At 31.2% G+C, this 10,388-nt stretch overlaps 1 pseudogene; it reads left to right on the top strand.

The window, feature by feature from the left end:
- The first annotated feature begins 7,736 nt into the window (after positions 1 to 7,736).
- LOC141540920 (tumor susceptibility gene 101 protein pseudogene) lies at positions 7,737 to 8,545 on the top strand (annotated as a pseudogene).
- The last annotated feature ends 1,843 nt before the right edge of the window (positions 8,546 to 10,388 follow it).

Genomic DNA, 10,388 nt, shown 5'->3' with positions numbered 1-10,388 from the left:
TTAAGATTTTGTCATCAATATTCATTAAGGAAATTGGTCTATAATTTTCTTTCTCAGTTTTCGATTGACCTGGTTTAGGTGTCAGTACCTTGTCTGTGTCATAAAAGGAGTTTGGTAGGACTCCTTCATCCCCTATTTTTTCAAATAGTTTATATAACATTGGGGCTAATTGTTCTTTAAATGTTTGGTAGAATTCAAATGTAAATCCATCTGGTCCTAGGGATTTTTTCCTGAGGAGTTGATTAATAGCTTGTTCTAATTCTTGTTCTGATATGCAACTATTTAAGTAATTTATTTCCTCCTCTGTTAATCTAGGAAGTCTATATTTTTGGAGGAAGTCATCCATTTCACTTAAGTTATCAAATTTATTGGCATAAAGTTGGGCAAAGTAACTCCTTATTATTTCTCTAATTTTCTCTTCATTGGTGGAAAGATCCCCCTTTTCATTTGTAAGACTAACAATTTGATTTTCGTCTTTCTTTTTTCTGATCAGATTTACTAAAGGTTTATCTGTTTTATTGGCTTTTTCATAAAACCAACTCTTGGTTTTATTTATTATTTCAATAGTTTTTTTTTTTTTTTTTACTTTCAATAGTATTGATTTTTCCTTTTAATTTTTATATTTCAAATTTAATTTTTGGTTGGGGGTTTTTAATTTGGTCTTTTTCTAGCTTTTTAAGTTGCAAGCCCAATTCTTAATCTTCTCTTTCTCTATTTTCTTCAAATAAGCCTCTAAAGATATTAAATTTCCCCTTATTACTGATTTAGCTGCATCCCACAGATTTTGGTATGATGTCTCATCATTGTCATTATCTTGGGTGAAATTATTAATTGTTTCTACAATTTGCTGTTCCACCCAGTCATTCTTTAATATGAGATTATTCAGTTTCCAATTACTTTTTGGTCTATTTAACCCTAATTTTTTTACTGAATATAGCTTTTATTGCATTGTGATCTGAAAAGAAGGCATTTATTATTTCTGCCTTCCTACATTTAATTTTGAGATCTTTATGTCCTATTATATGGTCAATTTTTTTATAGGATCCATGAACTGCTGAGAAGAAAGTATATCCCTTTCTATTGCCATTCAGTTTTCTCCAAAGGTCTATCATACCTAGTTTTTCTAATGTTCTATTTACTTTTTTTAATTTCTTTCTTATTTGTTTTGTGGTTTAATTTGTCTAAATCTCAGAGTGCAAGGTTGAGATCTCTCACTACTATAGTTTTACTGTCTATTTCTTCTGGCAACTCTCTTAACTTTTCCTTTAGAAAGTTAGATGCTATACCACTTGGTGCATATATGTTTAGTATCGATATGGCTTCATTATTTATTCTACCTTTCTGCAGGATATAGTTTCCTTCCTTATCTCTTTTAATTAGATCAACTTCTGCTTTTTCTTGATCTGAGATAAGGATAGCTACCCCTGCTTTTTTGGCTTTACCTGAAGCATAATAGATTCTGATCCAACCTTTTTCCTTTACTCTATATGTGTCTCCCTGCTTTAAGTGTGTTTCCTGTAAACAACATATTGTAGGGTTCTGATTTTTGATCCAGTCTGCTATCCATCTCCATTTGATGGAAGCGTTCATCACATTCACATTTACAGTTAAGATTACTAATTCTGTATTTCCTGTCATCATATTATCCCCAGATTATGCTTTTTCTCTTGACCCCCCTGAACCCCTTCCCCAATATTTAATTTATACACCCCCCTTGTGATGCACAGCCCTCACTTTTTTTAGTATCCCTCCTCCCTCCCTCCACATCCCTTCCCTTATTCTCCTTTTCCTTTTCCCTTTTCCTCTCCCCCCTTTTAATGAGGTGAGAGAGAATTCTCTGAAAAACAAATATGACAATTATTTACTCTTTGAGCCTCTTCTGATGAGAGTAAGATTTACACAATGATTCTCCCCCTCTCTAAATTCCCTCAGATATGGTGTGTTTTCTATGCTTCTTCCTGGGATGTAGTTTCCCTCTTTGTATCACACCCTCCCCTTTTTCTGATACTACCCCCTTCCCTTTACTACACCCCCTCCTTTTTTTCTTTTATATCAGTAAAATCAAATTATCCATGACTACTTTCTATATAACCACATCAGAGATACAGTTCTCAAGGGTTCTGTGTACCTTTTTCTGTTTCTCTTCAGTCTTGTAGATGTAGATCAAATTTTTTGTTTAAGTCTGGTTTTTTTCTTAGAAACATATGGAGTTCCTCTATTTCATTGAATGACCATCTTCTTCCATGGAAAAAGATGCTAAACTTAGCTGGGTAGTTTATTCTTGGTTGCAATCCTTGATCTTTTGCCTTTTGGAATATCAGGTTCCAGGCCCTTCTATCTTTTAATGTGGAGGCAGCCAGATCTTGTGTGACCCTTATTGTGGCACCTTGGTATTTAAATTGTTTTTTTTTTTTTTTCTAGCTGCTTGTAGGATTTTCTCCTTTGTGTGGTAATTCTGCAGCTTAGCCACAATATTCCGTGGTGTTCTTTTTTTAGGGTCTATTTCAGAAAGAGTTCGATGAATTCTTTTAACATCTACTTTCCCCTCTGTTTCTATTATCTCTGGACAGTTCTCTTTGATAATTTCCTGTAAAATAGAATCTAGGCTCTTTTTTTGGTCATAGTTTTTGGGAAGTCCAATGATCTGCAGATTATCTCTCCTAGATCTATTTTCCAGGTCTATAGATTTTCCCAGTAAGTATTTAACGTTATTCTCTAGCTTTTCCTTTTTTTTTTTTTTTTTTTTTGTTGTTGTTTTTTTTTTTGTTTGTTTGACTGATTCTTGGGTTCTCAATGAATCATTCATTTCTATTTGTTCCATCCTGAATTTTAAGGAGTTATTTTCTTCATTCACAGTTTTTAGTTCTACGCTGCAGAATTACCACACAAAGGAGAAAATCTTGCAAGCAGCTAGAAAAAAACAATTTAAATACCAAGGTGCCACAATAAGGGTCACTCAAGATCTGGCTGCCTCCACATTAAAAGATAGAAGGGCCTGGAACCTGATATTCCGAAAGGCAAAAGATCAAGGATTGCAACCAAGAATAAACTACCCAGCTAAGTTTAGCATCTATTTCCATTGAAGAAGATGGTCATTCAATGAAATAGAGGAACTCCATATGTTTCTAAGAAAAAAACCAGACTTAAACAAAAAATTTGATCTACATCTACAAGACTGAAGAGAAACAGAAAAAGGTACAAAGAAACCTTGAGAACTGTATCTCTGTTGTGGGTATATAGAAAGTACGCATGAGCTCATTGCTAGTCTTCTAATTTAATTCTAATAAGATTTAAGTTACTTTACATTTATTGATAAGGACTGTAAATTGTAAGTAAATCTTGATATCCTATATTGTCCTGAATATTGTCTTTATTTAAATATAAATAAATTAAAATATTTAGAAAGGCCAGTATAAAAAAAAAATGTTAAAAGAAGTTTTGGTAAGATAGTACAAAGTAATTCTCTGTGGGCCATGAAAAAGACTATGAAAAATATTATTAGCTACTGTGTCTTCTTATAAGTTGAATGATCTTAAGGACTTTTCTTAAAAAAATAATGAGAAAGGTAATGAGATAAAAAAAATGATATTAGTACTCAAAACAATGAGCTTAATAAGTGATTATTGGAAGAATTAGTTAAGGCATATGTCCAGAGGACATTGTGGATAATAGATAATGACAAATAATTGTGAAGAATAAAATCAATGTTGGTGTTTCTATCATCACTCATTTTCATGAGCAACTATAATGAAAACATTTCAATTGGACTTTATCATTTCAATGTCCAAACAATTATATAAACAGGTTTCATGCACATTTAAGATTAAATCTGAAAACAAACAAATGAAAAATAAAACCTGAATGTGGTCAAAGATACATAAAAGAAAGTCATTGTAATCAGTGATAGTACTTTCTAGAAACAGAGAATTTAAAAATTATCTCAAAGAATGGAATACATATGTATGAACATTATATAAACATAAAATGTAATTATAAACATTGCCAAAGATTGTAATTACCCGTGAGATGTGGAGGAAGACAAAGAGGGCAGGTTCAGAGGGCAATTGAACTTTGATTATGTAGGCAACCTCATATAGCTAAACAGTTGAGCTTACAGGTCTAGGAATGTATTGTAGAGACACAGAAGAGCCAGATGAAGACATGTTTTTTTTTTTTTTTTAAATCAAATCAGAGAGATAAATGGAAATTGGGAAGATAATTGAAAGAGGTTCAAAAGGAAATACAAAAAATAGATTAAGTGAATATTTTAAAAAGCAAAATTGGCCAAATGGGAAAGGAGGCACAAAAACTCATTGAGCAAAATTAGAATTGGACAATGGAAGCTACTGACTTGATGAGAAATACAAATGTAATTTAAAAAGAAAAAAGAAAATAATATTAAATATCTCAAAGAAAAATAATTGACCTGAAAAATAGATTTAAAAGAAATATTTTTTTTAAAAAGAGCCTAAACATAATTTTCAAGAAATAATAATAAACATTTATTCTGGTATTCTAAATCCAGAAGACAAAATAAAAATTGAAAGAAAGAATCCACTGATCATTTCTTCAAAGAAATCCCAATGTGAAAACTCCCAGAACTAGTGTAACCAAATTCTGAAACTCCTAGGTTAAGGAGAAAATATTGCAAGCATCCAGAAAGAAACAACTTCAAGAATTTGTGGAACCGTGTTCAAGATAACATCAAAGTTAGCAGCTTCTAAATTTTTAAAAACTTTTTTAATTTTTTTAACATTTCTCTAGTTACATTCAAAACATATTTTTTCATCTTTTATTTATTTATTTTTTAATTTTTAGGTTCTTACCCTTATCCCCAACCAAAATTAAGAAACCATATGTGAAGATATGCAAAACATTTCCATAAAAGCCAAGTTTGGTGGAGTAAAGTCACCCTAGATCTTTCACCTTAATGAAAAAAAAAAAAAAACCCTCAAAAATTAAGTTAAAAAGAAAAAGAGAGATAGAGAGAGAGAGAATGATTCAATATGTATTCAGAAATAATCAGTTTCTTCTCTGGATATGGATACTATTTGTCATCATAATTTCTTCAGAGTAGTCGTGGATCATTGTAGAACTGAGAATAGCAAAGTTATATATAGCTTGTCTTCCCAAAACATTGTTATTACTTTGTAAATAGTACATTTCACTTTTATTGAATTCATGGAAAACTTTCCACATTTTTTTTTCTGAGAATGTTCTGCTCATCATTTCTCATGGAACAATAATACTCCATCAAAAAAACATATCACAGTTTATACAGTCATTTGCTAATTTATGGATGTCACCTTAATTTCCATTTTTTTTTGCTCTGAGAAAAAAAAACTGCTATAAATATTTTTGTACATATAGGTCATTTTCTTTTTTTGGGGGGGGAATCTTTTTTGGTATTCATACTTAATAGTGGTATCGTTAGGTCAAAGAATATGCATGGGTTTATAATCCTTCAGACACATCATTTTGAGCATTTTTTAATTGGGGCATGGCTCTCATTTTGTATAAATTTACTCACCTTACTCCATGTTTGAGAAATGAAGTCTTAAAATAAATTACTCTGAAAATTTATTTACAATCATTATTGCTAACTATATTTCCTCCATTTATTCTCTTTCTCCTTTCACCCCATTCATTCTCAAATCTGTTTTGGTACTGAACACTCCCCATTTGATGGCTTTTGTACTAATGAATCAGAGAGTTTGAAATATGACATTATGGAGACACTGGAGTTAGGATTTCAACCAAGAATCACCTACCTAGCAAAAAATAAGTAGAATCCTTTAAGGAAAAAGATGGAAATTCATTGAAATAGAGGATTTCAAGCATTCTTGATGACAAGACAAGTTCACTAGAAAATTTGATAAATAATTCAGGAGAAGCATAAAGAGGTAATCAGAAAAAGGTTATCATAAGGAACTTAATAAGGTTTATTATTTACATTCTGACATGGAAGAATTATATTTATAACTTATTAGAATGTTTTAATTATTTTGCCAGTTAGAAAGAGTGTATATAGAGGGAAGAAGTGTGAGATGAATATGAAGGGATATATCTTAAAAAAAAAGGAAATTAAGGGGTGAGAGAGGAATGTATTAAGAGAAAGGGGAAGAGAGATGTGAAATGTTCAAATTATCTATGATAAAAAAGAGGAAAGATAAAGCTTTTATACTGGCAAGGAAGAGGGGGAAGGGAGGGTAAAAGAGTAAACCTTACTCTCATTTGGACTGACTCAAAGAAGAAATAAAATTCACACTTAATATGGGTATAGAAATCTATTTTACACTGCAAGGAAGCAGAAGGGAAAGAACACATGGAAAGAGGGAAAGGTGATAGAAAATAGAATATGTTTTTTTGGGTTGTGAGGGTGAAAGAAAAATAACAAAATAAACAGGAAATATAATTAGCAATAATAACTGGAAAATAATTCTGAAGCAATTTTCTCTGATAAAGGAAGGCCTGATTTCTCAAATGTATAGGGGACTGAGACAAATTTATTAAAACAAATAAAAGGTATTCCCCAATTGATAAATGATCAAAAGATATAAACTATATCCAATGACCTAGAAAATCATGGATATCATTTGGCATATTACTACTTGACATTAATCCTAAATGTTATTTTTTTAGAAAGGAAAATAATAACATCTCTAGCAGTTTTCTGCTCAGAGCAAAGAACTGGAAATTGAGGGGGATGCCTATTAACTGAGGAAGGACTGAATACATTGTGGTATGTAATTATGATGAAATATTATTGTTTCATGAAAATGATGCACAGGATGCTCTCAGGAAAAACAAAAAAAACTTGGAAAATACTCCATGAACTCAAACAAAGTGAAATGTACTGGGCACAATATTATAGAAATATTATGGCATGATTGGTGTGAATAACTGCTATTTTCAGCAATAAAATGATTCAAAGACTCTAAAAGACTTATGATGAAAAATGTTATCCATAACCAGAAGAGGGAGGGAGGGGGAGAAACTGATTATATCTGAATATTCCTTTTATTTTACTTTATTTTTCTTGAGGGTTTTTTTTTTTGAGGAGTTGGAGATTTTTATTTCCTTTTACAACATGACTTTTATGGAAATGTTTAACATAATTTTACATAGCCTTCTTAAAGGGGTTTGGGACTGGGGAGAAAGGGAGATAATATGGAACTCCAAGTTTTAAAAGCAGATGTAAAAATATTTTACACGTAATTGAGAAAAATAAAAATATTAAATATAAACATTTTAAAACAAAATGATAAAGTTAGATTTCTGAAAAACATAGAAAGACTTACATGAACTGATGCTGAGTAAAGGAGGCAGAACGAGAAGAACATTGTACACTGTAACAGTAATAGTGTGGGGTAATCAACTGCAATAGCTCTTCTGAGCAATACAATGATCCAAAAGAATTTCAAAGGATTCATGATGTAAAATGCTAGATATAATCCTGATATATACTATCTATATCTAAATATATTCTATCTACAAAGTCTTAATGCAGATCAAAGCAAACTATTTTCATTTCTTTTTGTTTCTGTTGGTTTGCTTTTTCTTTCTTATAGATTTTCCCTTTTCCTCTGATTTTTCTGAAATGTGAGAAAAGATGCTGGACTTTCTGGAATAATTCCTGTGCCTTATAAACGTGACTTATACCTGTAACTGCTGGACATATATTTGTATATTTATATGTATAATAATCTGTATAATCTGTAACTCCCTTTGGTTTTATTAAACCTACTTGTTCAATGACCATTAAAACAAATAAGTATGTTGATGTAAATAGAGATATCTATCTTCCTTATTTACATGAATGTAAGCATTCACAATCTTTTTTTCTGGTACTGATACAAGTATCTATCATAGTATTTAGAGAAGAAATGCCAGTGTTTTCACTTTATACTATTTCAGCATTCTGTTCACCATATCAAGTAAAAGGACCATCAAAAACCTCCAATATGCTACACATACTGGGTGGAATCCCTACCTGGACGTTCTCCTAATCCTGGTGGTTTCACAGGTTAACTTTACTTTCTAGATGGACAGTACTTTCTGATCTCTCTGATTACAAGTTCATAATACCCTTCCCAGTCTCTTGTGATAATTGTTTGTTTCAGCAGGGACAGCACAATAAGTAAGGAAACTATCCAAGCATTTCTCATTTCAGCAGGTAATGACAAGCTGAGATGGCAATTGAAAGAGGAAATATATCATGCCCATGCAGAGTTCAATACCTTAAAGTGTACAGAAGAAGACCTGAAAAAAGATCACTAGACATTGGAAGAGAAAGTAAGTTACTTGGATTATGAAGAGGCTGAAATTTATTAAAATAAAATATTAACTTATTTTAAAAGAAGAAAGAAAAATTCAAGTTTTGCTTTGGAGAAAATGAAAAAATCAGTCTGAAAAAGACATTGATGAAGTTCTACTTCCTAGATAGTTTCTGAACTTGCATGCAGAACAAAATGCAATTAAAGATACTATCCATTCTTGTTTTGTTTTTGTTTTGTTATTTGAAGAAGAAATTGTGGTTAAGTGACTTGTCCAGAGTCATTCAGTTGACTAATTTTTAAGTATCTGGGGTCAGATTTGACCTCAAGTTTTCCTAATGCCAGGGCTAGTGCTCTATCTACTGTGCCTACTCTCCATTAGCTGCCACATGAAAATATTATTTTTTACCTTTGAGAAGTCTTAAAAAGGGAAGTGATGGGGGCAGCTATATGAAATAGTGAATCTGGAATCAGCACTTGAGTACAAATCCAATTTCAGGCACTTAACACTATTTTTGAAAACATTTATTTTATTCTTTTATTAGAGCTTTTAATTTACAAAACATATTCATGAGTAGTTTTTCAACACTGACCCTTGCAAAACCTTCTGCTCCAACTTCTCCCCTCCTTTCCCCACCCCCTCTCCTAGATGGCAGGAAGTCCAATACATGACAACACTTTCTTGACCCTGAATAAGTCACTTAACTTAAGTGGAAGGAGGAAGAGGATTACATCCATTTGTCTTTCTGAAACATGTTCAGTTTCTTTCTCAGAAACAATTTTAGCTAAGGCCATTAATGTAGAAAGCAAGAAAGACTGCAGGTCTCACTGGTTTTTACTGAATTTCCATTTATGAACTGAGATACGTCTTTCCTGATGACATCAGCCTGTCTTGTTTTCTCTTCTACTCTTGGCAGTAGGTGCCCAGAATGGGTTATTGAAGTATCACTCAGGTGAAGTGATTTTGACTCAATAATACATTTTCTGTTTTCTTTTAGTAAAAAGACTGGATTTTATTAATAAGGCACTATCTATTGCCTGTAAACTTTTTGTGCCAAGTGTAGGGATTGATTATTCTGAATAAAATTTGTTGTATACAAATCAGAAAACCCTTACAAGCATAACTTCTGTATAAACTTTATAAAACATTGAAGTGGATGACCTACATACATATTGGAGATATAAGTAATTAAGGGGTGGATGAGGAGGATAAACATCTTGAGAATTCAAATAATCTGTAAATGCATACACACACAATTTATTTTTTGAAGAGCAAAAATGGTAGGTCATTAAGTCCAATAGTATAAAAAGCAACTTATTAATTCAGTAATAATTGAACAAACTACCTGAAAGTACTATAACATATATTATCTACCTGTTAACTACTATAAAGCCTCTTATCTACTTATACATGCATAACTTATTCACATAAAATAACACATATGTACAATGTTTGCAATTGAATGAGAATACTATAATATTTAGTTCACATTTTTTTAAAGTTTACTATTCAAAATATCTCACTAACATAATGGTGATAAAATAATTTATGTAAAATGCATTATTTTTAGAAAGATATTTTAAGTTATTACAGGTCTGCCTAATTTTAAATTCGTGATCATTTTTCTTAGAAATAAACCTTCAAATTAAATAAATCAAACAAAACATCTCATCAAACACTTTCAGCTTATGTATGATATCTGGATTAACTGGAAAATAAATTAAATATCTCCTTCATATTGTGGAAAAATTTCCCAACAATATCAACATATCATTTGGATGATAGCAATTTTTTAAAGTATACCAAGGAAAGAGAATAACAAGGAGAATCCCCATTGAATCAGCAGATGAACATTGTGACCAAATGAAAACATCTATACAATTGTTTTGGGAAAAACAGATATTAATCCACCAAAAAATAGGAAAGAAAAATAACCAAAATAGATTTTTGGTTTTGTTGAATATAAAAATGGCATATATCTACTTGGAGCTCAAAAAATAAAAATAATCCAAAAAATTTGTGGACACAGTTTGTTTTGTGAATATATAATGTAGTACTTCAAGAGATAACCACATACATGTACATGTACATATATGCACACATAAACTGAA

Source organism: Sminthopsis crassicaudata, chromosome 4 (assembly GCF_048593235.1).
Source record: "Sminthopsis crassicaudata isolate SCR6 chromosome 4, ASM4859323v1, whole genome shotgun sequence".
In the NCBI taxonomy this organism is placed as follows: domain Eukaryota; kingdom Metazoa; phylum Chordata; class Mammalia; order Dasyuromorphia; family Dasyuridae; genus Sminthopsis; species Sminthopsis crassicaudata.
Note: the sequence above shows the minus strand (reverse complement) of the source record. Positions and strands in the feature narration are given on the sequence as shown.